This window comes from Poromitra crassiceps, assembly GCF_964638095.1.
Source record: "Poromitra crassiceps genome assembly, chromosome: 1".
NCBI classification, from domain to species: Eukaryota; Metazoa; Chordata; class Actinopteri; order Beryciformes; family Melamphaidae; genus Poromitra; species Poromitra crassiceps.
In genome coordinates this window covers 19,108,692-19,128,787 of record NC_139623.1, presented here as the reverse complement: position 1 = coordinate 19,128,787, position 20,096 = coordinate 19,108,692, and the positions used below count along the sequence as shown (strand labels likewise).

The following is a 20,096-nucleotide window of genomic DNA, read 5'->3' as shown; positions in this document are numbered from 1 at the left end:
CACCAAAGTGATTTGCAATACCTCAAAATGAAGATGTACGTCTCTGGGTTCACCAGGAAAAAAAAAGTGAGCTTTTAGCATGTTCTGTACTCTACTTATAGCCATTTATATACACCCTGTTTTCACCAAAAAGATCTCTCTGAGAAGAGAAACAGCAGAAAAGGCCATTTTTGTAAAGGACACAATCTCAGGCAGAACTCGCTCTCAATTATTTTATTTTGAACTGTATTGACATCAGACATGTAAATATTATTCGTTATGACACAAATGACAAAGAAAAAAAAAAATATATATATATATACATGAAGTGCTTTTTTTACATTCAACAATACAGTTTACTCAGTGTGAGTGAGTGTGCAGACAGACACACAGACAGACAGACAGACAGACAGACAGACAGACAGACAGACAGACAGACAGACAGACAGACACACACACACACACACAGAGAGAGTTCTGTCCACAGCTGCTGCTGGATCACACCTCCTTCCCAGGGAACACTATTGATCGCCCCACAAATTAGCATAGGAGGGGAACACCAAACTGGTCTGAGATCAGCGTCTAGCCTCCTCTGCCTCTGCATCGTTTTCCTCCTCTCGTTCGGGCTGGGGCGAATGCTGCGACACAGGAACGGGTCCGGCTTGGCTTTGGGACCAGGCGCTGGAACCGGATCGATCATGTTCGTCACGGGTTTGACTACCGCGAACAACTCAATCCAGGTTCGCCCTGCAGCAAGGCGACCAGCGCAGCGCGCCGAGGGGCGTTTCAATGGCGTTTCTCCTCTCTGCAACAGCAGGCAGCGTTTCTCCGTTTTCTCCTCCTCTTCCATTTCAAAACAACAGCTGCGTAGTTGTTTCATAACGTGTTGTCGGCTTGTCTTTGAGGCCAGGGACCTGATACCATGTCACAGGCTGGGGAAGTCTTTGAACTACGCGCTGCACTAATAAAAACAAAAACACGTCAAACACGTCATTGGCTGGGAGGGCAATTCCTGATAACACGTTAAAGACGTCTTTGGCCATGAATGTGTGTAACTTTTCCTCCGTGGTATCGAAAATGGTATGAGTGAGTGAGTGAACTCTGAGAGAGTTCATGTCAATTCTGCTAATAAATACATAATACCTGCTTCTTGCCTTTTAGGGGTATTTTTTTCTCTTCAGTTACACAGGTATCGTGATGTATCGTCTTCCAATATGTCGATTATCGCAGTATCGCTGTATCGTGATAATATCGTTATCGAGGGCCAAGTATCGTGACGATATCGTATCGTGAGCTACTCAGCGATTCCCACCCCTACTGCTGATACACACACCAGGCAGCCAGTGAGTCAGTACTGAGGGTCAGCTCACTGTTATGTGGAGACTGCTGATACACACACCAGGCAGCCAGTGAGTCAGTACTGAGGGTCAGCTCACTGTTATGTGGAGACTGCTGATACACACACCAGGCAGCCAGTGAGTCAGTACTGAGTAGGGATGGGCATTTCTAGCAAAAACACTATTCGAAATTCGCTGGCCAAATTCGAATTTAATTCGAAATTCGAAAATAAAATAAAAAATGTAAAAAAAAAAAAAAAAAAAAATTTTTTTTGTGAGTGAAATGTTGCATTGTCTCCCCTGATTCTAAGTCTACGGCTTTATTAATTAATATAAAAAGCTTCTGCTGTGGATTTTTAGCTCAAACAAGCATTGCACCACTGAAGTAAAGAACATGTTACATGACATTGACATTTTCGAAAATAAAAAACAGTTTTGACAATCATGAGTGGTTCATTAAATATTTAGTAGGCTCAGGTCTGAGTGCCAAAGGGGTGCCAAAGTCACCCCCTCTCCCTCTTCATGGGATTTCATCCGCCATTCATTTTTCCATAAACCTTGCTTAAAATGCTTATAAAAATTGTTTTACTTGCTCAAACCAAGCGATTTGACTATACTTAGAATCAGGGGAGACAATGCAACATTTCACTAAAAAAAAAAAAAAAAAAAAATTCGAATTTCGAATTTCAATAATAAAAGTCGACCTTGATAATAACAACGATTATTCGAAAATTCGAAATTCGATGCCCATCCCTAGTACTGAGGGTCAGCTCACTGTTATGTGGAGACTGCTGATACACACACCAGGCAGCCAGTGAGTCAGTACTGAGGGTCAGCTCACTGTTATGTGGAGACTGCTGATACACACACCAGGCAGCCAGTGAGTCAGTACTGAGGGCCAGCTCACTGTTATGTGGAGACTGCTGATACACACACCAGGCAGCCAGTGAGTCAGTACTGAGCTCACTGTTATGTGGAGACTGATACACACACCAGGCAGCCAGTGAGTCAGTACTGAGGGTCAGCTCACTGTTATGTGGAGACTGCTGATACACACACCAGGCAGCCAGTGAGTCAGTACTGAGGGCCAGTTCATGTGGAGAGTGGAGACTGCTTGACAGCCAGTGAGTCAGTACTGAGGGCCAGCTCACTGCTATGTGGAGACTGCTGATACACAGACCAGGCAGTCAGTGAGTCAGTACTGAGGGGAGAAACCCAACAGCTTCGTTTTTCACTCAAATAATGAATGAAAAGGGCCCAGCGAAGACCCGCTCAGCCCCGTTCTAAATTTAACTCAGGGGGAGACAGAGAGACAGAAAGAGAGAGAGAGAGAGAGAGAGGAAGCTTAGGTGAGCTTCTGCCAACCGCTGATCACAAAAAAGCAGTCTGTTGGCTGGCTGGGTATCCACGTCCCATTATGTGATTCCACTCTCCTCTCATCAGCGAGCAGAGGGCAGCCGATGACCTCAACTCGCCGATCGCCGCCAATGTTTCCCTCGCAGTCCCGCCTGGCAGCGCCTGCCCTGTCCCACCTGGCAGCTCCTGCCCTGTCCCGCCTGCAGGGCTCGACGTTAACTTTTAAAAGTGGTTGCCAGAGTGGCAACCTGGCAGGAGCTTTTAGTTGCCCGAATCAAAATATGGTTGCCATTTTTAGTCGCCTTATATTTTGAGTAATTAAGATACTATACAGTCATAGGCCGGCTTAATAATGACGATGTGACAGAAAAGTAAGTATAATAGTCTATAGTATAATAGGCCTATTCAGTGCGCGCACCGGGTGTAGTAGTAGTAATAATGATAATAATAATATTAATAAATTTGTGTAATTTCGTTTTCTAAACAAATCTTAGTTATTTTTAGTTTTTATAATGCATTTGCACTGAAAGGATTTATTTAACAAATATTTGTGAACTTTCATTTTCATATATTTTTTAACAGTTATTGTTCATATTGTGCTTAATTTATTAATTAAAAGCGTTATTGATAATGAAGTAGCCTATGCCTCTCATTCATGTTCATTCAGGGATACTATGATGACAGTGGTTTGGGGCCCCCACTCTAAGATTTTGCATGGGGCCCCAAAAGGCCCAGAACCGGCCTTGGCCCGCCCGCTCTGTCTCCACCGCAATCCCTCTCTCTCTCCAACCAACCCGATCTCATGGGCTGCGTATGTATGACAAGCGGTGTTTTCTCGTGGAATTATACGCGGAGTTTCCGGGTGCAGTTCAGAGGCCCTTCTAACTTACATTAGAAATCTAATATGCATACTTTGCAGTTAGCCGCGACGCACAACTATAAAGGGGCTTGCCTACCGCTGTAATCAGGAAATTCCACACAGTCTGCGCCTGCGGTCTTACTTCTTCTTCCTACATTCACCAATCTCAAATGAAAGTACAGACCTTTGAGCCACGGCTGTTGTCTCGGAGCACGCTGTTTGTTGGTTCTGAAATAGTCCAGTGTTTACGAGTAGGTCTGTTTCCCCTGACACGGTTGTCCTCTTTTTCTCAAATGCCATTGTTTTTTCGTGGAAGCGGTTCATCTCGTTATTTGTCAGTCGAATCATCTTTCTTGCTCGTTCATTTGTGATGTTGATACCACACCAGGTTAACGTTAGTTGGGGCTTTCACACAGCCAGACAACTTAATATGTTTGGCTATATCAAACGTGTGCTTGCAGCTGAGCCAGTGTGCGCGCAGCGTCTGACCTGAGTAAACACACCGCACATGTCTGCTGGGTTCCGTCTGGTAATTAGCAACATCGTTCCAATTGTAACAGCAATAAAATGTCAGCGTGTCACTCACAATTATTAGAAAATATGTATTTGGTGCATATTTTGCTGTTTGCTGCTGTGCTTATTTTTTACATGTTAAAACGTGGTTGCCACTATGGCAACCAAAGGCCAAGAAATGGTTGCCATTTTTTTTTTGGTTGCCCGGGGCAACCGGGCATCCGTTAATGTCGAGCCCTGCCCGCCTGGCAGCTCCTGCCCTGTCCCACAAGGGCAAGCTCCTGTTCTGTCCCACCTGGCAGCTCCTGCCCTGTCCCGCCTGGCAGCTCCTGCCCTTGTCACACGCCTGCCCTGTCCCGCCTGTCAGCTCCTGCCCTGTCCCACCTGTCAGCTCCTGCCCTGTCCCGCCTGTCAGCTCCTGCCATGTCCCGCCTGGCAGCTCCTGCCCTTGTCACATGCCTGCCCTGTCCCGCCTGGCAGCTCCTGCCATGTCCCGCCTGGCAGCTCCTGCCCTTGTCACATGCCTGCCCTGTCCCGCCTGTCAGCTCCTGCCCTGTCCCGCCTGTCAGCTCCTGCCCTGTCCCGCCTGTCAGCTCCTGCCATGTCCCGCCTGGCAGCGCCTGCCATGTCCCGCCTGGCAGCGCCTGCCATGTCCCGCCTGGCAGCGCCTGCCCTGTCCTGCCTGGCATCGCCTGCCCTGTCCTGCCTGGCATCGCCTGCCCTTGTCACATGCCTGCCCTGTCCCGTCCTGCCTGGCATCGCCTGCCCTTGTCACATGCCTGCCCTGTCCCGCCCATCATCGACTGCCCTGTCCCGCGTCCATTTGGCTCTGTCAGTCATTCAATAGACGCTTGTCCCGCGTCTCCAATGCCCTGGCACTCCAGCATCGGCCTGTGACGGCCGGGGGAGGAGTCACCGCATCCAGAACTCATTCCAAAAACGCAAGCCCGAAATTTATGAGGAAATATTTCCAAAACACACATGGATTTCCCCCTGTAAATCCCTGACTTTTCACTTTCATACAAACCATCGCATGTGTGTGTGTGTGTGTGTGTGTGTGTGTGTGTGTGTGTGTGTGTGTGTGTGTGTGTGTGTGTGTGTGTGTTTCAGAGCCTTTTCCACACCGCAAAGAGAAACATTCTGGTGGAATTGCCTTGTAATGTTGAAACATGAAAATAGTCAAATTTGCCGATATACAAGATATACAAATACTGGGGCGGCATTAGCTGAGCTGTCGCCTGGGAATCGGAAGGTTCCCAGTTCGAGGCTGGCTCCTCCCGCTGTGTCGAAGTGTCCTTGAGCAAGACACTGAACCCCTAACTGCTCCCGATGAGCATGGCTGCAAATGTAAATGTGTAAAGGTAATGTGTGTGTAAATGTAATGTAAAAGCGCCTTGGGTAGTCGATAGACTATGTAAAATGTGCTCTATAAATACAGTCCATTTACCATTTATCATTGGTCTTCCTAAACCCCTATCAGTTGAACCCTGGTACACACAAGTTTCACATAGCAGTCATAGAGCGGGGCCAGGCCCCAACGCTCTGATGCAAAGTGAGTGTGCGTGCAGCGGAGAGCAAACACACAGGGAGGCAGGCAGCATAGCTGAGCCCTGAGTCAGACAGCGCCCAGCTCAGAGGAACCTTCATTCACACACAGCGCTATATAAATTCCTCAAGTCCATTTATGAGGCTGCAACCTACATTTCATAGCCGCTCAAGGTCCGACAGTAAAACAACTCCCCCCCACCACACAAAAAACCCATGCACGCACTGCCCCCCTACTGCACACAAACTCACATGCACGCACTGCCCCCCCCATGCACAAACGCATGCACACACTGCCCCCCCCGCCACGCACAAACCCACATGCATGCACTGCCCCCCCCATGCACAAACGCATGCACGCACTGCCCCCCCGCCACGCACAAACCCACATGCATGCACTGCTCCCCCAACCACGCACAAACACACATGCACGCACTGCCCCCCACCACACAAACTCACATGCACGCACTGCCCCACCACCACACAAACTCACGTGCACACACTGCCCCCCCATGCACAAACACATGCACGCACTGCCCCACCACCACACAAACTCACATGCACACACTGCCCCCCCCATGCACAAACACATGCACGCACTGCCCCCCCGCCACGCACAAACCCACGCACAAACACACATGCACGCACTGCCCCCCACCACACAAACTCACATGCACGCACTGCCCCACCACCACACAAACTCACATGCACGCACTGCCCCCCCACCACACAAACTCACATGCACACACAGCCCCCCCCCCATGCACAAACACATGCACGCACTGCCCCCCCACCACGCAAACCCACATGCATGCACTGCTCCCCCCCACCACGCACAAACACACATGCACGCACTGCCCCCCACCACACAAACTCACATGCACGCACTGCCCCCCCACCACACAAACTCACATGCACGCACTGCCCCCCCACCACACAAACTCACATGCACACACTGCCCCCCCACCACACAAACTCACATGCACGCACTGCCCCCCACCACACAAATTCACATGCACGCACTGCCCCCCCACCACACAAACTCACATGCACGCACTGCGCCCCCACCACACAAACTCACATGCACACACCCCCCCCCCCACCGCGCACAAACTCACATGCACACACTGCCCCCCCCACCGCGCACAAACTCACATGCACACACTGCCCCCCCCACCGCGCACAAACTCACATGCACACACTGCCCCCCCACCAGCCACCATGCACAAACTCACATGCACACTGCCCCCCCACCAGCCAGCCACCATGCACAAACTCACATGCACACTGCCCCCCCACCAGCCAGCCACCATGCACAAACTCACATGCACACTGCCCCCCCACCAGCCAGCCACCATGCACAAACTCACATGCACACACTGCCCCCCCACCAGCCAGCCACCATGCACAAACTCACATGCACACACTGCCCCCCCACCAGCCAGCCACCATGCACAAACTCACATGCACACTGCCCCCCCACCAGCCACCATGCACAAACTCACATGCACACTGCCCCCCTACCAGCCAGCCACCATGCACAAACTCACATGCACACTGCCCCCCCACCAGCCAGCCACCATGCACAAACTCACATGCACACTGCCCCCCCACCAGCCAGCCACCATGCACAAACTCACATGCACACACTGCCCCCCCCCCAGCCAGCCACCATGCACAAACTCACATGCACACTGCCCCCCCACCATGCACAAACTCGCATGCACACACTGCCCTGCCCCCCCCCCACTGCGCACAAACTCACATGCACGCACTGCCCCCCCCCCCCACCATGCACAAACACACATGCATGCACTGCCCCCCTCCCACCGCTCCTCTCCCCATCTCAGTGCAATCTCTTATGCTTCCCAAATAAGATAGGAATTCGTGATAAAAAAGACAAATTACAGGAGAGATCTGCCCAAGTGTCTGTCTGTCTGTCTGTCTGTCTGTCTGTCTCTATATATCCCTCTTCCTCCCAGTGACGCCATGGTATCTGGCAGATAACATTCCATTCACCTGACAAAATGCATTTGGTGCGTCACCGTGAGGGCGGATAGACAATATGGCCGGCTGAAGAATTTAAAAGGCAGCCCAGGGAACTGCTGCCTTGACTGCTGCCTTTTGTGTGAAAACCTCCATCCTAACCTTAAATGTTGCCGTCCTAAGGAAAAGTCGACTCCCTGTTTTGTTTGTTTTTGTTTGTTTTGTTGTTGCGGCTGTTGTGGTTTCGTCTTTTCTTTTATCTCTCTTTCAAAAGAAAACCCTATGGCAGTATATATCTACAAGTATGTGATGGTAATAATCTGTCAACTGTCAATAAAAAGTAAACAAATTTTTTTTTGCCGTCCTTCCTTTGTTTCCTTCTTTCTTTTACTTAACATGAAAGTCTACATGAGTATACATGTATATATGAAAGTCTATAATGAGTCTTCGTGGGCTGAGAGTTTCATCAGAAAAGGCTTTGCATAAAAAATGGCTTGCATGTTTTCGTACTTCAGGAACATGAGATAGCAAAAGGCACAGGCCATCTCCCATTAGAAACCAATGCAGCAATATCGGAAGTCAAAGTCAAAGTCAAAGATGACTGGTCGTTGAGTTACTATGCTGAACCCCTCTCCTCCGCTATCTTACATGATCATTACTGTGTCAGAAGAAATATCTTCCTCCATAGAGGAGAGGTTTTAGCCACCTCCCAAAGTCCCAAGACAGTGAAGCCACCCCCAAAGCCTTTTTATGTCTCAGCTAGACTATGGTGATATTGTTTACAGTCTTTCTAGCCCTACTTCCTTGTCTAAACTGGACCCCCTCTACCATGCCGCTCTGAGATATATCACAAATTCAGGTTACAGGACTCATCATTGCACCTTGTACGACCTGGTTGGATGGTCCTCCCTTGCCCTGCGCAGAATGTGACATTGGTACATGTTCATATACAAGGCCATCCTGGGCAGACTACCCTCATACATCTGCTCTACGTTTGTAGCGATAAACAACTCCCATAACTTAAGATCAAATAGCTGGTTGAAATTCAAATTGCCAATTATGCGAACAGAATCTGGAAAAAAGAGTCTCTCCTACTTTGGTCCCTGGTCGTGGAACGACCTGCAGTCCCGTTTAAAACTGGTCTCTTCCATTCCTCTGTCCAGTTTTAAACATGCTCTATCTGAAGTTCTTACTGCAAGCTGCTCCTGCAGTAATGTCTAGTTTTACTTTGCCCTTTTTGACCTGTTAATTTTGTTTTTAGGCCATATGTTTTTACGTTCTTGATCCTGTGTTATTTATTACCCTTGGATGTGGTATTTTATGATGTATTTGGTTGTCCTTGCTTTTTTGAAATGTTTCAGCTCTATAGCCCTGTTTTCATGTTTCCTTTATATGTACTGTAATTTATGTTGATTGTAACCTGGCTTGTAATTGCTGCCTTCTTGGCCAGATCACATTCGCAAAAGAGATCTTGTATCTCATATGTCTTATCTGGTTAAATAAAAGTTAAATAAATAAAAAAAAAGAACTAAGAACTTTGTAGACCAAAAACTTTGAACGGCTATTTTTGAAACATAACGAGGGGAGATTGAACTTGTGCTGAGCTGATTTTATGTTTGCCCACAAGCTCAACTGACATGAAGAACTTCCACCGGCTGTTATGCCTGCCTTTTTCCATTTTTCTTCTTCTTATTATTTTTTTTCTTCTCTCTCAAATGTTACATAAGACAATGGGTTTAAAGGTGGCCTGAGTAGGCTTGCTATGGTGGATTTTCCCTCCCCGTATAGCCTAGGCGGGGGGAAAGAAAAAGAAAGTCTATATAATTTCTAAAAGCTAAAAAAAAAAAAAAAAACGTCATAAAAAAAAAAAAGTCAGTAAAAAATATAAACATAGTAAAAAATATAAAAAAAATATATATATATATAGAAATGTATATATGTATGTGTATGTGTAGAGAGCTATTTAGACTGCAACCTATAGTTTAAACATGTATAATAATAAAAAAAAAAAAAAAAAAAAAAAAAACTTTTTCTTTCTCTTTTGTTATAAGTTTAATTTGTTCTACCAATGTGCCTATGAGGAGCTCGAGACATTTGTCTCAGGTTTGTTTTTCTTTTGGGTTTTTTTTGATCGGCGATCCTGAATGTGGATGAGGGTATCTCCGCTTCCTCTGGGGAAGCATAGGGGAGGGGTTTTGTTTATGTTTTTTTTTTGTGTGTTTATTTGATTTTTGATTGTTTTTTGCTGGCTGCCAGTCTGAATGTAAAATTTCTGTTAAGTAACAATATTATTTGTTCCATAATTCACACTCTTGTGGTGTCTTTAAGGTATCACAAATGACTAATACATCTGTTTCCTTGTCCTTGGTCTCTTGGAATGTTCGTGGTTTAGGTCATCCAGTAAAGAGAGGTAAAGTGTTCGCACACTTGAAGTCACTAAAGTCTGATATAATATTTAAGAAACTCATGTCATAGCCACTCAGCAAAGAAAACTTATGGTAAATTGGATTTCACAAGTCTATCAGTCACCTTTCACAACCAATGCTAGAGGCGTTGCCATCCTTTTTCGTAAGACAGTACCTTTTCGATTACATTCATCCACAATTGACCCAAATGGCAGATTTATAATTTTAAACAGGCATATTAACTCACTTTCTGTTACATTGTTAAATATATATGGGCCAAATACAGATGACCCATCTTTTTTTCGCAAGGTGTTTGATTTGATTCCAGATAATGATTCAAGCCACATATTGATTGGAGGAGATTTCAATTGTTATTTAGATCCATACTTGGATAGGTTATCCTCCGCTCCCCCACCTAATATTTCTACGGTGCAAACTCTAAACAACTTGACGAATTCGAAGAAGGTGGTGGATATAGGGAGGTTACAGCATCCATCTAACCGAGATTATTCTTTTTACTCTCACGTACATAGGTCATACACACGGATTGATTATTTTTTAGTTGATTCTAGATTCATATCCAACATTGACTCCACCAAGTATCACAACATAATAATATCAGATCATAGCCCTGTCAGCCTTAATCTTGAATTGTCATTTCCCAAGCAAGTTTATAGCTGGCGCTTTAACCCTTTTTTGCTTACAGATCAGACATTTAAAGAATACATTACAAAACACCTTTCAGAGTTTCTTGAGACCAACGACAATGGGGAGGTGAACGACTCAATATTGTGGGAAACACTTAAAGGCCGGCTTTACCGTGGGGAATATGAATATATATTAATTCTTAAAAAATCTTAAATTTCGAATCCGTTGAAATTTTTGAAATTGCTTGTTCACAGCCAGAGAAAAAAAAAATGAAAAAAAAAAAAAAAAAAAAATTGGGCCAGGTGACGCGTTTCGCGTCGAAACGCGTCACCTGGCCCATTTTTTTTTTTTTTTTTTTTTTTCATTTTTTTTTTTCTCTGGCTGTGAAGAAGCAATTTCAAAAATTTCAACGGATTCGAAATTTAAGATTTTTTAAGAATTAATATATATTCATATTCCCCACGGTAAAGCCGGCCTTTAAAGGAGGACTTACCCCCTAGATATGTATTAGAACAGTGATTTGAAAATACCTATGGAAAAAACCAAGAAATGACATATGCTCTTGTCTATACTGGACTCTTTGGCTGTGCTCAAGTCGAGATTCTTTTTCGGAAATCGACGCCATTACAGTTTGCCTACTGCCTCAAAAATAATTTATTTGAGAGGGGCAATATCTCTATAAATATCAACAACTAGCCAACGCTGTTGGTCTGTATGGAAACAGAAAATCTGAAAATGGTTTTAAGTTATATCAATTTGGTAATTCAGTGGCGAACTAGAAATTTAATTATTTTTCTGCATGTATCTCTATGGAAACTACTCAAACTACGTTACGGGAGCAAAGTGACATGGGCTCGTTAACAGCAGCACACCCACAATAGGACAAACCTCTCGCTCTGGGGTAACACAATGCGAGATTTCTCCACGTCATTCCCTCGTACAACTAGCGATAAACCGCGCAATGAAATCCGTTTTTAATTTGCGTTTTGGGGCTTTTCGTGATTCTTGTTGAAAGTTACAGCACCTATGATTTTTCCTCTCAGGGCGCAGAGCAGGACAGAGCTCTTCTCCTCCTCGGAGCACACACACACAGACAGAGCCAGTTGCTCTGCTCTGCTGACTGAAAGCCCCCGCCTCTCACTGCTGCTGTGTGCAGTGTGCGCGCGCCCCGCGGGTGCATGAGCGAGCAGACTGGCGGAGAGAAAGTGCTTCCAAGTCGGACTGATAGCCGCGGAAATGTCAGACTGTGCTCTCTGTGCTCTGAGAGCACAGAGCTGCTGCTGCTGCTGCTGCTGCGCGCGTGCCCGGAGCTTGGTGCTAGTGCATGAGGTTACAGTACGACTCTCTCCCGCCCGCTCCCGCCTGGCTGGGCTGGAGACAGTGCTTCCCACTCGGACTGATAATATAAACATCATCATTCAAGCTTATCCAGGTAAGATATTAATAAAGTAATGACACATTCAGCGGGAAACTAACTATGATTAAGACATGTGCCAACTTTGACGACGTTTGGTTCAGTATTTTAAGAGCAAACTTCAATAGGAATAGACTTGGAGTTCTGAGGAGCCAAAAGGGTACAGGGGGGGTAGGGGAGTAATTATCTTGAAATCCCATAGTCTTTGGGAACACTGTGACGTCAGTGTGTTCCTAATATCCCATTCATTTGAGAAAAAAAAAAAAAGCAGTGTTAGACCCTAAGAGGGCGCTTATGCCAGATATGCTGCTGAAAAATGATACAAATGGTCAAATGGCAACAGTTTGGTGTCAAATGTGGAAATTTTGACCAGAATTCTTCACACATCACCCCCAAAGTCATATATATTGGTTAAAAGCTGAAAAAAAGTGTTTTGGAGGTAAGTTCTCCTTTAAGGTATATATATTAGAGGTCAAATTATTATTATGAATTTTATAAAGCTTTCCGAGTCATCCTCACACCTATTTTGTTGAGAATGACTCAAGATACCTTTATAAATAAGAAGCTTCCATCTTCGTTGAGTGAAGCAAATATTTGTGTTTTATTAAAAAAGGATAAAGATGAAACAGACCCTGGTAGCTATAGGCCCATTGCCTTACTAAACTATGATCTGAAGATAATTACAAAAGTTTTAGCACATCGGCTGGGCAAACATATAGCTAAAATCATCCACCCGGATCAAACAGGATTCATTCCTGGCAGGCATTCTTTTTGCAATGTCCGCAAAATTCTTAATATTCTATATACTGATTATGACAAGGAGGATAGATCTTCGATATTGTCTCTTGATGCCCATAAGGCATTTGACATGATAGAGTGGCCTTATTTATTTGAAACGCTCAAGAGGTTTGGATTTGGTAGTATCTTCATAAATTGGGTCAAGATACTATATAATAATCCAAAATCCTTTATGCTCACAAATAGCGATAGATCTAGCCCGTTCTCCTTGCACTGCGGGGTCCGTCAAGGGGATCCATTGTCCCCTTTATTGTTTGACGTTGCCCTGGAGCCCCTGGCAATTGGCATCAGGGGGCATCCAGACATTAAAGGTATAAAGGTGGGTGGGACTGAAACTCGCGTGACTTTGTACGCAGATGATCTCCTTGTTTGCCTCGCCGATCCTGGAGTTTCTATCCCCGTCCTATTAGAATATATAAATTCCTTTGGGAATATTTCTGGTTATACGATAAATTGGGGAAAAAGTGAATTCATGCCCCTAGCGGATCACTTTACCGATGACTTCTTGAAAGAACTGCCATTTAGAGTAGTGAAAGAATCGTTCACCTATCTGGGGCTTAAATTGGCTAGGAATCCAAAGCATCTTTTTAAATTTAACTTTATAGAACTAATAGAAAAACTTAAAGTGAACATTGAGTCCTGGAGGATACTGCCTCTGTCTATGATTGGACGGGTAAACGCAATCAAAATGGTGACTCTACCCCGTTTTTTATATTTTTTTCAAAATTTGCCTATTTTTTTTAACTGCATCCTTTTTCAAGAAGCTCGACTCTATTTTACTGCCTTTTGTTTGGGGCTATAAATCACACAGGATATCCAAGGCGCATGTACACAAACCCCTGATGGAGGGTGGGCTTGGTCTGCCGATTCTGAAACAGTATTATTGGGCAGCTAACTCTAGGGCTCTCACCTATTGGAAACATGGAGTTACGGGGGGTGAAAGGTGCCCTTCATGGGTGCAACTAGAAGCCTCAGCTGTTAAAAACTCGTCACTTCCTGCTCTTTTATTTTCTTTTTCTACTACAAAAGACAAGCCGGTTCAACAAAACTTCATTCTAAAACAGTCTTTGCATATATTGAAACAGATAAAGATGGCTCATCAAACTCCCAATATTTTTATACATGCTCCTATTTGTCAAAATCACACATTCAAGCCTGGACAGTTGGATGGGGCGTTTGGAGTCTGGAGAGAGAGGGGTATTAGTACTTTTTCAGATCTTTATATGGATGGCCGTTTTGCATCATTTTCTCAATTAAGGACTAAGTTTAACCTTCCAAATACGCATTTCTTTCGATACCTTCAGGTTAGACATTATGTTAAAGAAAAGTGTCCAAATTTTGAAACCACTCTTATCACTCATCCTTTTTTGGAAAACCTTTTGCTTTCTCCTGACTCTAAGCAGTTTGTGGACTGTTTCACTACCTCAGTTTCCTCAGATCATATCAGAGGGGCTTGGGCCAGTGACTTAAATTCAGAGATAACTACAGAGTTTTGGGGAGATGCAATGTCCTGTGTTCACCGGTGTTCCATCAACTCACGTTACAGGTTAATTCAATACAAAGTGATGCACAGGCTGCATTTTTCAAAAACACGGTTGCACCACATCTTCCCATCAGTCTCCCCTGAATGTGACAAGTGTTGTGCTGCTGAAGGATCACTGGCACATCTTTTTCGGTTTTGTCCTGTGTTAAACATTTTCTGGTCCTCAGTTTTCGAGTGTTTCTCAAAGGCCTACTCCAGAGACATTCAGCCACACCACAATGTGGCCATATTTGGATGTTCGGTGGAGACTTTTGAGCTTCCACATGAGATACAGATGGCTCTGCAGCTAGGTATGATGGTGGCTAAGAAACTTATTCTCTTGACCTGGAAGTCTACCACTCCACCCTGCTTTAAACGATGGCTCAATGAGATGTTGTACATTATACAAATGGAAAAGCTACGCCTCAATAAGCCAAATACACAGAGCAGATTCCAAGAAACTTGGGGGCCTTTTTTGACATACTGTAATATTATTTAAGTTTTTATAGTCATTTAATTTTTATAGACTGTCTCCTGTTTAAATACATGTCGGAGTGGGTGGGATATTGGATTTATTTATTTAATGTATTATGCTCAAACATGTTGCTACTGGGACAACCTTGACAGACTGGCAGCCAGCTATGTGTCTCGTTATGTGTTTTGTTTTCCTGTCCCGTTGTTTTATTTTGGTTTTTGTTTGTCTGGGCGACACTTGAGGTTGTGTTGTGTCAATTTGTTTTCACATTGTATGTCCTTTGGTTGCATTCACTGCTGTAAAATTGAAAATGGTAAAAAAAAAAAAAAAAAAAAAGAGAACCAAAAGTTCAGGACAACCTTGGGTGCATACTAACTCATAACAAAGCCTTTTTTATCGTATCATTTTAGAGAATTTCAAAGTTCATGTCTCACATCTGTACGTTGAAATGACTGTCTGAAACTTGGGGTGCTGTGAAAACACATTGCTCCATAATTCCTGACAATGACTGATATCCCTGCCTATACACTAACCCCAACTCAAATGTACGCAAGATAGTAAGCATGACATTGATTGATCGATCCAATCATGCTTACACCTACTGTCGTGCGTATTCACCCCCCAAAGGACGCCAGGAAAAACCCTGTTTGACCCTTGACCTCATTATGATTGGTTATTTACAACTCACTTCACTAATTGTCCTCATGCTAAGCTAAATGCCAAACATGTAAATGTTTGCGAGGCTTAGCAGGCAGAGGCGTTTTTGCTGAGACGCTCATCCAGTGCAAACAGCAGAAGACGTTGACGCTCATGAATCATCCTAAATGCCAGTAGCCGGCAGGTCATAAAGGTGTGAAAGGGAAAATAGTGCCGAGGTAACAAAACCGTTTTCCAAACAATAAATCATCCATGACCACAGACGTAAAGGGAAATCCACCCTAAAACAATTTAACGCCGTTAAAAGAAACAGTGATTGGTGATGCCCCTTGCATTTTTCTGGGTCCAATTTCTGACATTTGAGACATTGGTTACAAATTGTTTTTACGGTCTACACTTGTTCTGCCTAATTGTCCACTTGTCAGTCATCTCAGAGCCGTGTAAGAAGAGTTGCGACATCTCCATTCACTCCAATGGACCAGTTTTTTACTCTCAAGAGTTCCAGGAAGTAAGGTCCTGGATTAAGCAGCACTGTCGAGTTGCAGCAAAATGGACAGTCTGTGTTGTCCTTTGAAAGTTTTTTTTCTTTTCTTGAATCAAATTGTACATTATCAGCTTTATTATTATTATTATTTTTTTTTTTTACCTTTATTTATACAGGGGGAGTCTCACTGAGAGCAATGCTCTCTTTTTCAGGAGCGCCCTGTTCACATTCTCACACACATTCATACCTGGAAGCTGACCAGTACAACCACAGTCTGATCTGCTGGCCACTGATCAGCTCCACTGGAGCAGTTGGGGTTAAGGGCCTTGCTCAAGGGCACCTCAGTGGTGGTAATGAGGGAGGGGCAAGCGCTGCCTTTTCACTTTCCCCACCCAGATTTATCCTGCCGGTCCCGGGGATTGAACCGACGACCTTCCGGTCACAAGCTCGCTTCTCTAACCATTGGGCCACCACTAGCATGCAAAAGTAGCGCAAGACCCATTCCTGGCTGTTCATTGGCTAATGAGTCTCACACTTTGGTCCTCCGCTGACGCCACTCTCTCTAGAGGACACTACGGTAAGTCATCTGTGAAGCACTTTGAACTGCACTAACCTGTATGAAAGGTGCTATATAAATAAAATCGATTGATTTATTTGTTGTTTTGTTAGCTGTATAAATCTTTCTTATTGCCGTGGATAACTGGCCAAAATATACAATGAGATGACAACCACACATCCAGATATTTCAGCTAGGGATGGGACGGATCCGATCCAATATCAGTATCAGGTGCCGATACTGACGTAATTCATGGATCGGATTTTGCCGATCCACGTGCCATGTGCTGCCGATCCAGTTTTTACATGGCTCATGCTGAATGACCCCAAGTAACATGAGGCACGCCTCCCTTCCAGTCTCCAGAAATTCCATTCCACAGTCTGTAGATCGCTAGCCTGTAGCTAGTAGCAGACAGGCAGCAGTCACTGTGGCTGGACACAGAGCTCAGCTAAGCCCACTCGGCTAACTTAAGTCGATAACAATATGCCTGTGGTGTGGAGATATGAAATATAGTAGATACATGGACAACTTCTCACTAATCCATTTAGCCTTCGTGTTGTCTGCTGGAAGGTTACTCTGCATCTGGAATTACTCCTTGAGTGTCTCCTTTCGGCTTGTGTTGTCTCTGGCTGCTGGCGTTACATTGGTAGTATTGTACAACGCAACAGAGCTTCCACCCCTTCAAAATGACAGCTTTGCAAACATTGTCTGTCTTGTGTCTTGCTTTTTAGTGTTTCGAGAGTACATTCAAGAAGCAGAGCTATCTTCCAGCAGACAACACGTAGGCTAAAGGGATTACTGTAAAGTTGTCCGTGTTGCCCTGGCTGTTATCACAGCATTTCCTCTCTCTCTCCCTCTCTGATGTCAGCATCAGATCATAGCAGTATAGAGACAGTCCGCATGTCTAGGAACGCCCACATGTGTTAAACGTTACAAACAACAAATGTTAAACGGCTGGCGCGTGAGTGGGGTAAAACCGCCGATATATCTCATGGGCTGACTCACCAAAAGACGGTGCTGCTGTCTAATGACCCAATTGTTATTGTGGAATATTATGAACCAGGTACCTAACAGCTAATGATATGAAAGAATTGATGACAAAATACTAAGTAATGTCTCTTAGCCAGCTACAGGAAGAGGGCCCTTATTTAAAGCAGCAATGCCTAAATAGTGCTGATTTGATTTATAAGTATCTTCATTTGCCTTGTATATATTTTTTTTGCAAGTTGTATTTGTCTTTAATTTTTTCTTCAATAGAGAGCCGCAGTAACGAGTCCGGAAATCATCGATGCTAACAGCCCTGGTTCTTCACAGTTTTCGCCTATGGGAGTTTTGAATGGGTTTTTGGCGCGATGCTTCTAATAATCTCTCTGGGCAACGCTGGCTTAACCCATTGATACCTGATGCAGCATTTGTGTGCGTATCCCTTTAAGACCGCGAACTGCGTTAACGCGGTTCAAGGTCTTAAAGGGATACGCACCCACAGAAAGAGAGCCGTCGAGAAGAGAGGTGAAACAACGTATGTGGGGTGGAGTTTAAAGGTCCTTACACTGCGCATATCTTGCACTGTTTGTTCCAAGTCTGTGCCTGTGATTGACAGGTGGGTCAAAACTCGCATCGCAATTCCGTGCTGTATATTCGCATCGCTCTTGATGTGTAACTGATGTGTAACTTACACATCAAGAGCGATGCGAATATACAGCACGGTTTTGCGATGCGAGTTTTGACCCACCTGTCAAGATATGCACGGTCGTGGCAGCATGCCCCAACACGACCTCTCCCTCTGTTTAATCACTTGAAATCCCCTCACAAAGTGGTCTATGACCAAGAAATAACGCTAAATGAACAAAAAGACAAAGCCCCATCTAGTTACTCCTGCCACAACACAGTCATCGATTCAGGACACTCTTTACAATGCGACCGCATATTCAACAGCTAACGATCTCACAGATAAACATTAACAATAGCCTATTATGAACCTAAACGTAAGTCGCTTTGGATAAAACCATCTGCCAAATGAGTAATTTAATGTAATGTAAACGAACGTTAGTCAATAGCGTTCTCATTTGGTTAGATTTTAGGTTTAAGGACTACTAGTTCAGATGTTTACCAACATATTGAATGTAGATTAATAGTTTTATTTTATTTTATTTTTTTATTTTTATTTTACCTTTATTTATACAGGGAGAGTATTGCAGTTGGTTGTGGCAGTTCACTGCAACATAGTAGGCCTACATATACTGTATATTTATTTTAGTTTTTATTTTATTTCTAAATCTTTGCACTTTTATTATTTATTTTCAACATGATGGCAGCCTCCCACTGCAGGTGTGAAGAAGTGTGGAACTGTGTGAACATGATGGCAGCCTCCCACTGCAGGTGTGAAGAAGTGTGAAACTGTGTGAACATGATGGCAGCCTCCCACTGCAGGTGTGAAGTAGGGATGGGCAAGGAATTTCGAATAATCGTTTTTATTATCAAGATCGACTTTTATTATTGAATATCGAAAATGTATTTACAGTCTTGTCTTAAAAAGCACAATCTTGTCTTAAAAAGTACAGTACATTTTCCATTGTTTTTACTGGCGCCTGTCTCTTTAAGAGAAAACAAGTTTGTCCATGTGACGTTGCTATAGCTGCTGCGCACTCACTCACGTTTGGAGCAGAACGGCAGCCTGTCAGTGTGTAGCGACAGTAGCACCCAGCAGCTCCTTGGTCGAAACAGTAGAAACGTAGTAGAAATGGTGTTAAACTATCTATACTACAGCAACACTCAGCCACAGAAAAGGTTTCAAGGCTCGTTACTGCATGAAGAAAAGCTGATATTCTGTCTACTGTTCCATGGGGCATATCGGCTCCTTTCGGGAAGCTAACGTGGCTAACGTAGTCTGCCTCAGGTCTGGCTGCCTGTCAATAGAGTGCCAAAGTCACCCCCTCTCCCTCTCCATGGGATTTCATCTGCCATTCATTTTTCCATAGACCTTGTGTAAAAATGCTTAAATTGTTTTACTTGGTCAAACCAAGCGATTAAACTATACTTACAATCAGGGACCATATAACCATTTATGTATATATATATATATATATATATATATATATATATATATATATATATATATTGTGGAGTCTCACCTCTATACCCCCGATCAGGTGAGAGTTCACCTAGGGCCAGCATACCCAGTGGAGGGAGAGCCCAGCCCCGCCTTGGCCTGGTCATCGATTGGAGGTATGTCCCAAATTCTGTGCTCATCCAATTTGATGTGTTGTCACCTGTGCGCTGCCTGATGAGCTGATGGCAGCTGCACTGAATGCCCAATGGCTCTCCAGTGTGAAGGACCTCTCCCATCGGGCGGTAAGCTAATACTCCACTATTCTCTCTCCTATCGCATGGTTGCTATATGTTGAATGCATAAATACTTACCTTGGCCTTTCTCTCTCTATTCTAGGCAATATAGGAGAGCGACTGAAGCTCCTGAATGAACACTGTTTGTTGAAAGCCCCAGCTTGGGATGATGATTTGATTTATTGACTTTGGAAACCCCCTTATTTGACTTTGAATAAAA

The 20,096-nt window shown here is 44.3% G+C and overlaps 1 protein-coding gene across 1 annotated transcript in view; it reads right to left on the bottom strand.

Annotated features, from left to right (window-relative positions):
• Nucleotides 1-20,096, bottom strand: part of wwc1 (WW and C2 domain containing 1) — a 307,962-nt gene that overhangs the window by 218,380 nt on the left and 69,486 nt on the right. The gene's annotated exons all lie outside the window — the stretch shown is intronic.